We start from the raw sequence: 13,135 nt of genomic DNA, 5'->3' as shown, positions 1-13,135 counted from the left end.
CCTTGGTGGGATTTGTGACCCACAATATTCACTTACTAGCCAATAAGAGAATATTACTGCTACAAGAGGGGCCTGCACATGCAGGAAGGCCAAGTGCCTAGAGCTCACTACTCAATTACAAAATGGGAAGTCTCACTGACTTACAAAATGGATTATATAAATCCAGTGTCTTGTACTACTTCAAAATAGCATCTATAATGCCCGATCCAGTACCGGTTTCTGCTCTGCTTCTTACATAAACCCTTAACCTATAATTCGCATAATAGGTCTACCTTATTTCACCTAATTACATTCCTCTATCTATTACCAAATGTTCTACAATGATCTCTTATATATATGAGTCATTTTACAATGTTGCCAAGTCAGCTTAAAATGATTTTACAATAATAAAAAAAATATATTACAACAAAAATCTTGTTGGCTTCTATGGCGGTATGCTTGCTTTTACTGCCGGTGTCGGTGGTCTATGTGCTAGTGTAGATTCTAACTTTGCTAGTGCCAGTGGATTGCCTTACCAGTGACATAGGATTGTAAGGTTGCCATCAATGACAAAACCTTCAATCATCTACAGTGTCTCATTGGAGTGTGCATTTGCCAACAAATTGCTCTTGAATGCTTGAATGCTTGATCTCTTTGATGCTTCAAGACCTCTTGTGGATGCATGATATCTATCAAATGAGAGTAGAAATCCTCTTATATACCTTCCTATCGAATTAATTAACTAATTTTCTAGCATGATGAGCTGACATTGAGGAATTTTTCCCACTCAAATTTGAGATGGGTGAGGGGGTCCAAAATGGGTCCCCGTTAAGGAGGACTAGGGCGCCATGAATTAGTCCTAGTGAGGACCAGGGCATCACACCCTAGTCCTTCCCTATTTTGGGACAAGATGAAGGTGTCATGTGAAGTGCACTTTGAGTTATATGATGTTTTTGACTTGTATGAGCATAATCAAGTCTCCGATTAGACCAAGGGGAACAACCACTAAGATGAAGACCCAAATGTAATAAAAAATTATAAGGGGTGCAATTTTAGTATTTTTCACTATCTTTCTCGTTGCCTTCAAAATCAAAATACTTTTCCATCTTCATGATTTAATCCAACAACTCATCTGAATCCAACTTGCCATCATAATCCGATGGGGTAAAATGTGGTCTAGTATTCACTCTTGAAAAATCTCTTATAAACCCTTCCTCATTCGGATCATTCACCAATGGATTGTCTCCTTGTTCTCCAGCCACTTCTTCTTCTTCATCGATCATCACTCACATCTTCAAAATGTCAACCTCTTCTCTGGGCCGTTTCAACAACTTCTAATTGGGCTGCAATTCCTCTCAACATTTCCATCATATCAGGGTCTTTGTTTCCATGCGCTCCACCACCTTTAGCATCCCTTTAGGCCATCTTTATGCTAGTCCTTTGAAGTTGTAGATCGGATCCTCAATCCGCCACCCTTTAATAAAAAACCTGTAGGAAAACACAATCTCTGAAATGAAACTTGCTCTGATACTACTTGGTGTAGCCACGATAGGAGATTCCTCAAAGAGATCAATTCAGACTATGCAACAAGAGTTACATAGAAAAAACAACACAATTGTGATAGAGGAAATGCAGAATAGACTTTATTATAACTTGAAAATCAATTATAATCTGTCGGAAACATACGGGCTCACAAGATTTGACACACTGGCTTGATTACATACATTCTCAAATACAATATCTGGGCTCAAGCAAGAATGCGAGCCAACTCCAAACCTCCTAACCTTCAGATTTATCTTCTATGTTCTGACGATTCATTCTTAATGCTCAATGATTTATATGATCAAGAATGATCTGTGTCAGCTCAAGATGGAACAATAACCATAGAACAAGATAAAACGTGTAAAACAACAAGGTCATCCTCCGCTAAAGATATCCTTCCATAAAATTCATAGAATGAAGTGCAGACCCAAAGGAAGGTCGGCCACAAGCCAAGAAACATTGGAAACAATGAATGGAAGATCCACAAGCTACAAAATCCAGCTCCACAAGATCCGATGAGAAATGCCAACACTACAAAATAGGAACAAACTAAAAAGAAAATATTTTTTTTTTGGTTGATGTAAGATTGTAAAGAAACAGGGATGCTCTTACATCAAATTCAGAATGATCTACACTAGTTTCCTTATGTTTTTCATTAGGAGTTATAATAGCCATGAACAATGTTTCTTCCCCTTATTCAATAGATTCATCAGAAAGATTGTTTGTAACATCTACATACAAAATCTTCTTTTTGAAGACATTCTTCTTCTTGAAATTAGTGAACTTTTTCTTTCCTGATTTTCTAGTGTTCTCATCATCACTATCAAGATCCTTATTTGGACATTGAGAAGCATAATGTCCAATCTTACCATAATTGAAATACTTAAAGGGTAATTTCCCTTTATATTTACCAGACCCTCTTCTTAGTTTGTTGACAAAATTCATGTCATGTTCATCTAGATTTTTAGATTCACACATACTATCACTATCCTTTTTGATAGACTTAAAAGAAAGTTCTCTACTAGTAGAACAATTATCATTGATCCTCATTTCATAAGTAGTAAAGACACCATGCAAAGCATCTAATGTGACTTTTCTGATATCCCTTTCCTCTAAGGTAGAGATTTTAGAATAAAATATACGTGTTAATGACCTTAACACGTTCTTGACAACAACTGGTTCTTTCAAATCTTCACCAAGACGTCGTATAGAGTTCACAACTTCTTGAATTCTCAAGAAATAATCTGCATTTTTTTCATTTTTAGTCATTTTAATTCTTTCAAACCTAGCTCTAAAGGTTTGTAATTTTTCTTCTTTAACATGTTCATCACTGTCATAGATATATGAGAGTTTATCCCAAACAACTTTAACATTTTTTTAATCCATGAATTTAACAAGAACATCATTAGTTAAGACACAACAAATAGCATCAAATGCTTTAGCATCACACTCATATTCCTTCTCCTCATCAGGAGTAGAAGGTGTTGTAGTGGCATTGTATGCATTTTAAATAACAGACCAAACTTTATAGCCTAGAGAGGTTAAATGCCTTTTCATTCTAAAATTCCAAAAGGAATAATTGAAATCATCAAATAGAGGTTCTCTAACAGAGGATTGACCCTCTTGACTAGCCATAAGTACTCCTACTAGGAAACCCCTAGTTTTCTTTTGAATAGGGGTTTGGCTCTGATACCACTTGTTGGAGTATAGTCAACACTGAGAGGGGGGATGAATTATTGTTAATTAATATTTTCTACCTTTTAAAAAACTTTTTCAATTTTGATAGATATAATCAACATGAAATGACAAGTATATGCATCATCATGAACAAATAATACAACACAAATTGATACAGTGATATGTCCTGAGTGGAAACCCTCCTAGGGAATAAAACAACTCCAATTGCCTCATTGAATTATTTGAAAAATAATCACTTTTACAATGTCTCACTAACTAATTTATGTATCTCACTAATAGAATTTTCAATGCCACATCATCTTATCAAAATTTTCCACATAAATAGTTTGAATTACATATAGAGTTTATGCTCTATTTCACTTCTTATCATCTTCTAATCTCATATGAGCATTAGAAGTAATTGTACAACATTTCTCAATGTTCAAATACAAGATACCATTGTACATTTACATATACAAACATAATAGTATCATGCAAAGAATAATTTATTCACATACACAACACTAATGTGCATATAGAAGAAATGCATAGTAGTATACTATATAGAACTATTCAAGAGATTAATTTGATGTTCAATAATTTTTCACAAATCTGATTCAATCTAAGTAATTCATCACAATGATATCTCTGTGAAAACAAAAGTCAATGTACAAAACAACAAGATGATAGATCTGGTTAAGACAACTTCATACACTATCTCTTGGAAACCCTTCCACAAAATGCATATATAATATCTTTTGTTGACACACAAAAAATCAGCCATTGTTCAAAAATTGCCTTTCAAATCAAAAGTTGCATCTGTAAAACTATCAACCAACCTAGAATTAGGTTAAACCAAAGTTGTCTCATAAATAGAAGGACCCATATTTTAATGTGCAAAGTAATGACAAGCCCTTGAATAGGGTTAGAACCCCCAAAAAACTTATACAAGTAGGCATAACCCTTATCCCAAAATACTTTGACTAGGGTTTGATAAATATTATAGTTACAGAAAAATAATCATAAGCCCTTTTCAAGAACTGAGATACACTCTAAACAGAAATATGGGTTTAACAAAATAAAATTCTTTACACCCTTTTACAAATGCATGACTCATAACCATTTGTAAACAAAATGATTAACCCATTTCACTGTCTCAAAACCTAAATTCTAACTGACAAGAATGCATATATATAAAGAAAAAATAATTTTCACAAAACTCACTAAACCCACATTTGTTTTGAAAAAAAATGAATATGCATATAACTTAGCCTATTCAAACAAGAACATGCAAACCTCAAAATGACAAGTAGCCTGGTATGATGATGATTGGTTGGAGATGTTTTTGCTCATTAATCCAGCAGCATGACGACGTGATGTAGATGATTGAATGATAAAACTTGACAGCATAAGGATAGAATATGAAGAGATGGTTAAAATGAGAGAAGTGGCCTCCATTTATAAATTTTCAAATTTGAAATGGAGGGTGGAGATCAAAAGATGATGAAGGGCTAGGATTGGTTTGAGGTAGTGGGCATTGATCAAGGATACCTTGAAGGAATAAAAAGGAATATAAAATTCCATGGAGAAGGTGGGGGAAAGGAGTTTGAAATTTCAAAATGAGGATACATAGGGGGATTCAAATAAATTTGAATTTCTTTGAGAGGCTCAATGTTGATGTGAGCCAAGTGGGGAATTTAAAATTGAAGAATAATAATAAGGGGGGGAATTAATTTGAAATTTCAAAATGAGGATGCATAGAGGGATTCAAAGAAATTTGAATTTCTTTGAGAGGCTCAATGTTGATATGACACAAGTGGGGAATTTAAAATTGAAGAATAATAATAAGTGGAATTATGAGAGATTCAAGAAGAATTAATTAGGCTGAGTGGGAATAGGAAAAAGTGATTTGTAAGAATCAGATGACTAGGTTAATTAATGAAAATTAATTAACAGAGTGGGTTTAGAGGAAATAATTATTGGAGGGAATTTAGAAGAATAGGGAAATAATTAATTTATTTGATAAATTAATTATTGGACTATAGTGATAATATTAATTAAATTAATTAAATTTAATTTAATTAATACCAAGAAAGAATAAGGATTGACACAATTAAATAAATTAATCATGTGGGAGAGAATTAAATTAATTAATTAAAATAATTAATTTAAGTGTCTACATTTTGCCCCTCTTTGATATAGCATCATGAAGTGATGTTATATCAAAGAAGAATAAAACATAGTGGATAGAAAAGGATAAGGACTAGTAGCATGATGCCCTAGTCATAGGTGGGTTAGGAAGGATGTCTAGGAGGTAGTGGTATGGTATGCCCCCTTGAGAGGACATGCGGGTTTCAAGAACATAGGTGTGCTCTCGAAATGGATAAGACTTTAGGATGAAAGGTGAAAGGGAATATGATGAGGATGATGAAGGAAATAATAAGAAGAAAAATGGAGGAGAATAATGCTACAGTAGTATGAGAAACCTAGATTTGATATTGCTCTAGGTAACCCACACCACTTATTATAGGAACCAGGATGCCATGAGAAACCCAAGGCGCAGACTGACTCATAGTCAAGTGGAAATTCCTTACAAACAGCTATGCAAGTGTTGAGAAATAATGATACAAAGTTGTGGGTATGTGCAAGGAAACCCTCAAACACAATGATATCCCTTGTACATGACAAGGTAAGTGTTGATGAAAACTAGTACCAGGTTGCCAGTTCATACAAGAGAGATCCAAAATATGTCATGCCATGAAAATATGCCCCAATATGCACCTATCATAGACATACCAAGATATGGAAGATCCAAGAAGTCGTTTATTGATGCAGTCATAGGACACAAGATATAAGTCAAAAAATGAAAATCCAAGAAATCAAACAACTCACCCATACATGACCAACTGATACCTCTTGCGAAGAGTAGTATTAGGATGGAAGATTAAACTGTCAGGCAAGGGAATGATTCATCCCAAGGGAAAACAATGGGGTGACTGCGATCGACTAGGGAATTGATCAAATGATCATGAGGACCAACCTACAAACGTAGGACTAACATCCAGACTTGACAAAGCTCACATACATGCACAAGCTCAGTATATAGGGTACACAAGCTTAGCTTTATGGGATAAAGTTTAGTTTAGTGGGGAAATCCTTATTCATGATTTTGGCATAGACTCATCATCATAGGAGTGATTATTTTGTGAGGAGTGTGATTGGAAGATTAGATATCGATGATTATGGATATGAAATGGGCTAGCAGTGAGGAAGTTTGACTTGATAGACAATGGATCCAAATTATTAACCTTGGTTCTTGCATGCAAGTTTTCACCAAGGTACTTGCCCATAGCACCACGAAGTGGTTTTCACTATTGGACAAATTGATTTTTCTTTACTTTTTCCTTTTTCTTTTTCTTTTTTTTTTGATTTTTAAGACAATTGGTGACCTTTTGAGGACTAGGCATAGAATTTATTTAGATGCATGATGTTCATCGGCTCATCTGAGGGATTTCCTTTAGGAGTAGCCAACTGATATGCCCCTAATCCATACTTTGTTGTGATCACATATGGTCCAATCCAATTAGGCTCAAACTTTCCTTTCTTCTCTTTTTCTTGGAGGTTTTTGGGATTTTCCATGAGGAAAAGATCACCAAATTCAAATTCCTAGGTTTTGACTTTCTTGTGGTAAATCAAGCATAGGCAATTTTGATATACTCAGAGATGATTTAAGGCCTTGAGGCGCCTTTCATCCAGCAGTTCTAGCTCTTGTAGTTTGGAAACTTTATACTCCTCATTTGGGAGGATATTCTACAGGGACACCCTTAGGGAGGGGATCTCAATCTCAAGAGGGAGGATTGCTCCAGAGCCAAAGACAAGGGAATATGGGGTGGTGCTTGTGGGTGTGCGGATGGAAGTGCGGTAAGCCCACATAGAATGATGTATTTGGAGGTGCCAATCATGACCAACTTCATTGACTGTCTTTTTGAATTAAGGTTTTATTAGAAGCCTCATCTTGATAGTTACCTTGTGGGTAATAGGGAGTGGAGAAGCGGGATTGGATATCAAACTTCTGACAGAGCTCTTTAACATCCTATTTTTTGAAGGGTCTACCATTATCTATAATGATGACCTTGGGGATTCCATATCACAGATTAAGTAGTTCAAAATAAATTTAGAGATTTTTTTACTAGTGGTAAAGGTAAGAGGGATGGCCTCTACCCACTTAGTGAAGTATTATGTGGTGGTAATGATAAATTTATGACCATTAGAGGATGCGGGGTGGGTTTTCCCAATGAGATCAAGCCCCATTGTGAGAAGGGCCATGGTGTAATGAAAGGCTACAGATCTTATGATGGAGTGTGAATTTTGTTGCCATGTTTCTAGCAGGGGATACATTTCTTCACATAATTGTATGCATCTACTCCCATTATAGGCCAATAGTATCCCATTCAAAATATTTTCTTAGCCAAAGTGAGACCACTTGATGTTCCCCATAGATACCTTTGTGCACTTCACGTAGTGCCCATTCAGTGTCTTGTTTGTCTAAACACATTAGGAGGTAACCATCAAAATGCCTTTTGAATAGGTGGTCTCCAAGGATAGTATAGTGGGCACATCAATGGATAAAGGTTTGTTGTTGAGTTTTGGTAAGGTGTGGGGGAAAGGTGTTGTCTCTTAGATAAGTGAAAGTCTCTTAATACTAAGGGATTGAGAATCAACAAGTACACACACTATTTTAGACTCTACAAGGTCATATGCCAGTATGAAGAGTTTCTTGACCAAAAAATCACACTTGTGACTATGTGTCGACATCTGAAGAAGAGAACCAATAGTGGCCATTGCATCTGCAACTCTGTTGTTTGTACATAGAATCTGATCAAACTTGATTAATGTAAAATGCTACTTGAGGTATTCAACCATACTACGGTAAGGAAGAAGCTTGTCATCTTTTGTTTGGTACTCATCATTGACTTATTTAATGACAAGTTAGAAATCACCATAGACATGTAATTCCAATATCTTTCATTGGATAGCTAGGCGTAGTCCAATAATTAGTGCTTCATATTCTGCAATGTTATTGGTGCATGCAAAGGCTATCTTGTATGATTTAGGGATGCAATCTCCTTGAGGTGTGATCAACAGTATTCCTACCCCCGATCCATTTTGGGTACAAGAACCATCAAAGTATAACTACCATATGGAGGATGTGGTCATGGTCATTATAAACTCATCTAGAAATTCTATGAGGATAGGATGGTCACCTGGAAGTGGAGCATCGACCAATTGATCTACTATTACTTGTCCTTTGATTGATTTTCTATCCACATATTAAATGTCAAATTCACTTAACAAAATGACCTATTTAGGAGTTCTACCAGTAAGAGCAACCTTTGATAAGAGGTATTTGAGGAGGTTGATCTTAACAATCAATTTTGTTTTTTGCTAAACATGTAGTGCTAAAGATTTTGTGTACTAAAGACAAGTGCTAAGCATGCTCTCTAAATAGGGGTATAATTGAGCTCATACCCTATCAATGTGTGACTGAGGTAGTATATAGCATGTTCTTTTCCCTAATCATCTATTTGTGCCAATAATGCCCCCAATGCCACGAGAGTAGCAAATATGTACAAAAGAAGTGGCTTTCATGGAATAGGAGGCATAAGAATCAGAGGCGATGCAAGATATTCTTTGAGTTTATCAAAAGCCTTTTGACATAGGCATTTCCATTTGAATCTGGTATCCTTGTGTAATAGGTGAGCAAATGGGTTGCATTTGTCGGCAAGCTATGAGATGAAGCATTTGATAGATTGGAGTTTTTTTAAAAGGTTGTGTAGCTATTTAAGGGTCTTTAGGGGAGGCATTTCCTTGATATATTTCACCTTTTTTGGATCAATCTCGATGCCTCTATGGGAAACAATGAATCCTACCGGTTTTCTTGATGTGACAAGACACATTTCTTAGGATTGAGCCATAGTTTGTATTTTTCCAACCTTTCAAAAAATTTCCTTAAGATAGGGATGTGCTCATGTCTTGTCTTGGATTTTCCTAGAAGATCATCCATATAATCCTCCATGATTTTGTGCAAGAGGTTATGGAAAATTCTTGTCATTGTATGTTGATATGTAGCTCCACCATTCTTGAGACCAAAAGACATGACTCATCAATAGAAGGTGCCCCATGGTGTTGTGAATATTGTTTTGTGTTGATCTTCTTCTACGATTTTGATCTAATTGTAGCTAGAAAATCCATCCATAAGTGATAGAATTTCATGTCCCACTATGAGGTCTAAAATAATGTCTATGTTGGGGAGTGGGAAATCATCCTTAGGGAAGGATTTTTTCAAATCTCAAAGATCAGTACAAATGCAGATTCTCCTAGTAGCTTTTCCAATAGGTACAATGTTGGATTTCCACTCAAGATAGTCTATTGGTTTTATGAATCCATCTAATAACTTTTGTGGTTCTGCTTTGATGAGGAGTGCAATGTGTGTATGCATTTTGCATAACTGCTTCTTTATTGGTTTTGTATTTAGACAGACAACAAGATTATGAACTACCAAGTCAGGATCTAGGCCTGGCATGTTAGCATATGACGAAGAAAAATTGATCTTCATTTGTGTAAGAAAATTGATAAAATTCAGTCTCTCTTGATCTTTCTAGGACTTGGCAATGAATACATTCTTTTGAGTGTCTTTAGTACCCACTTTAATAGTGTATGTTTCCTCTATTAGGAAAGTTTACCTATCCTATTAAGGAGGAACAATGGTAGGGAGGTCAAGTCCCTCATCCTCAAGTGCCTGATCCAAGTTTTCACTTTCGGATATGAACTTTGTTTTTAACTTTTTCTTCATCCAAAGGTGCCTCAGGGAGGTTTTCACCTAGGGAATTATGATTTTTCTTGTTATTATCTTTTTTACAACTAAGGGCATTGACCTGACTACCAAAGTATCCTTTTTCATGTAATTGAATGCCATGAACTCTATTGCAGTCTTCAAAATTGCATATAGTTAGGAGAGTCATGAGAGCATTATCATCGGCATAGATGTCTAAAGTCGATCTGTCTCATTGGTCCCAATCTATGAGCTTGGGGTGAACAAGCTATAGTTTATGTGGAGTGGGGGGATTATGGGGGTGATGGTGTTGAGGTGGGTATCAAATAAAACATCATCTTTGTATGCAAAATGCATTTCATGGAACTCCTCTTCATTAGAGTCTTTGACATCCAAGGAAGGGCATAAAGGGGCACCAATGATAGTGATATTAGGCATTGGAGTTTAACCCAAGCCCTTTATGTATTTGTATGAGATGGGATTTATTGGTGCTTTGATTCCTTTCTCTTCTCACCCTAGGTTGTGTCCTTTATAACCCATCTTCTCCAATATGGCTGATGCTTTTGGATGCATGTTCTTGGGTATGTTTGTTGGTTCTTCATCCTCTTCACGATATATCCAAGAGGAAAAATTTGTCTCTAAATTTTCTTCATCAAGTGGGCCCCACTACTTGAAGGTGGTGTCTTTACATTGTATAAGAAGTTTCTGATTTTTTTTTATTTCTTTGGGTCCACCAAACAACTTAGGTGACAAGGGGAGATTACCTATTAATAAAACATCTCCTAGTTTGTATTTTCCACAACCATTGTATAGGATCTTGACGTTGGGATTTTCTTGGGATGATGTGGAGGCAACGTTTGATGCATCAGATGGAGGAGTGGGGGTAGTTTTGTTTAATGGGCAATGATATGGATGCTTCCCTTCTAGGATCTTGTAGTACTGCAAGGGTTGGGGGTCACCTTTGATAGTGATCTCTCTACCATTAAAAGGGAATTTAATGCATTGGTGGTAGGTGGAAGGAACATCTTGAAGAGAATGAATCCATGGGCAGCCAAGGAGGATATTATAGTGGAGATGAAGATCCAAAACTTGGCAAGAGGTCCCAATTATAATAGAGCCCACTTGAAGAGGCAAAGTGATTGTTCCTTTAGAAACCCTTTTTGCATCATCATAAGCTTTTATTGTGATTCTTCTTGATGTATCTTTCAGGTCCTAAGAAATCCCCAATTGCTTTATTAATCTATATGTACAAAGATTGAGTCCAGATCCACCGTCTATCAAGATCCACTTAATCTTGTGTTTTTGGATAAGGGCTTCAATATGAAGTGGTTTTTTATGGTCTTCATCTATAGGAGCATCATTAGAGGTGAACACAAGGTGTTGGTGGGTAGCAAGGTTTCTAATGAGATCTTGGAACTGGGTAGCATTGATGTTGTCAGGGACACATGACTCAGGGAGGGCTTGCTCCAAAATCTCCTTGTGGATAGGGGAAGTCTTGAGAATCTCTAGGATGGAGATCTATGCAGAGGTCTTCCCAAGATGGTCAAGGAGGTCACATGTACAAGTTGAAGACATGGGGGAGGTTTTGGTGGGGGATTGACTCCTTGAACAATTACTCTCATGTGACGAGTAGTTACATTGCAGTCATTCTGAGAAGGGGACGGTGTCGCACCTTGAATGACTATCTTAGTGGGATTAGGTCGACTTGGTAGTTGGGGTGGGGGAGAACCACCTTGGATAGTAATTCTAGGTCTATTTTGGGGTGGGGGAGGTTTAGCTCCTTGGATAGTTATGACATTGACATGGGTATCTGCAGGCTCAATGCGACCTACTAAAGAGTCACAAATTGTTACATGGTTGGTATAATCATAGTTTGCCACATTAGATGATGATCCCTTGCCTTTTTCATGTTTTGGGAACAATTCTTGGTACATCTTTAGTTTGTCATTGTTGTTAATAGGTTTTATTGTTGCTACCTCAATATCACCCTTATCAATAAGATCTTGTATGAATATTTGTAGCTTCATACACTTTCGTGTATCATGCCCATTAATACGATGATATTCACAATACTCATTCTAATTGTACCACCTAGGTTTGAGTTTATTAGGATCAAATAGGTGAGTCATCAAGAAGACTACTGCACCTTCTTGGACAAGATTTTGGAACCCTTTTTGCATCATCATAAGCTTTTATTGTGATTCTTCTTGATGTATCTTTCAGGTCCTAAGAAATCCCCAATTGCTTTATTAATCTATATGTACAAAGATTGAGTCCAGATCCACCATCTATCAAGATCCACTTAATCTTGTGTTTTTGGATAAGGGCTTCAATATGAAGTGGTTTTTTATGGTCTTCATCTATAGGAGCATCATTAGAGGTGAACACAAGGTGTTGTTGGGTAGCAAGGTTTCTAATGAGATCTTGGAACTGGGTAGCATTGATGTTGTCAGGGACACATGACTTAGGGAGGGCTTGCTCCAAAATCTCCTTGTGGATAGGGGAAGTCTTAAGAATCTCTAGGATGGAGATCTATGCAGAGGTCTTCCCAAGATGGTCAAGGAGGTCACATGTACAAGTTGAAGACATGGGGGAGGTTTTGGTGGGGGATTGACTCCTTGAACAATTACTCTCATGTGACGAGTAGTTACATTGCAGTCATTCTGAGAAGGGGATGGTGTCACACCTTGAATGACTATCTTAGTGGGATTAGGTCGACTTGGTAGTTGGGGTGGGGGAGAACCACCTTGGATAGTAATTCTAGGTCTATTTTGGGGTGGGGGAGGTTTAGCTCCTTGGATAGTTATGACATTGACATGGGTATCTGTAGGCTCAATGCGACCTACTAAAGAGTCACAAATTGTTACATGGTTGGTATAATCATAGTTTGCCACATTAGATGATGATCCCTTGCCTTTTTCATGTTTTGGGAACAATTCTTGGTACATCTTTAGTTTGTCATTGTTGTTAATAGGTTTTATTGTTGCTACCTCAATATCACCCTTATCAATAAGATCTTGTATGAATATTTTTAGCTTCATACACTTTCGTGTATCATGCCCATTAATACGATGATATTCACAATACTCATTCTAATTGTACCAC

Source organism: Cryptomeria japonica, unplaced genomic scaffold (assembly GCF_030272615.1).
Source record: "Cryptomeria japonica unplaced genomic scaffold, Sugi_1.0 HiC_scaffold_12, whole genome shotgun sequence".
Classification (NCBI taxonomy): domain Eukaryota; kingdom Viridiplantae; phylum Streptophyta; class Pinopsida; order Cupressales; family Cupressaceae; genus Cryptomeria; species Cryptomeria japonica.
The sequence above is the reverse complement of the archived record's forward strand: the minus strand, read 5'-3'. Positions refer to the sequence as shown.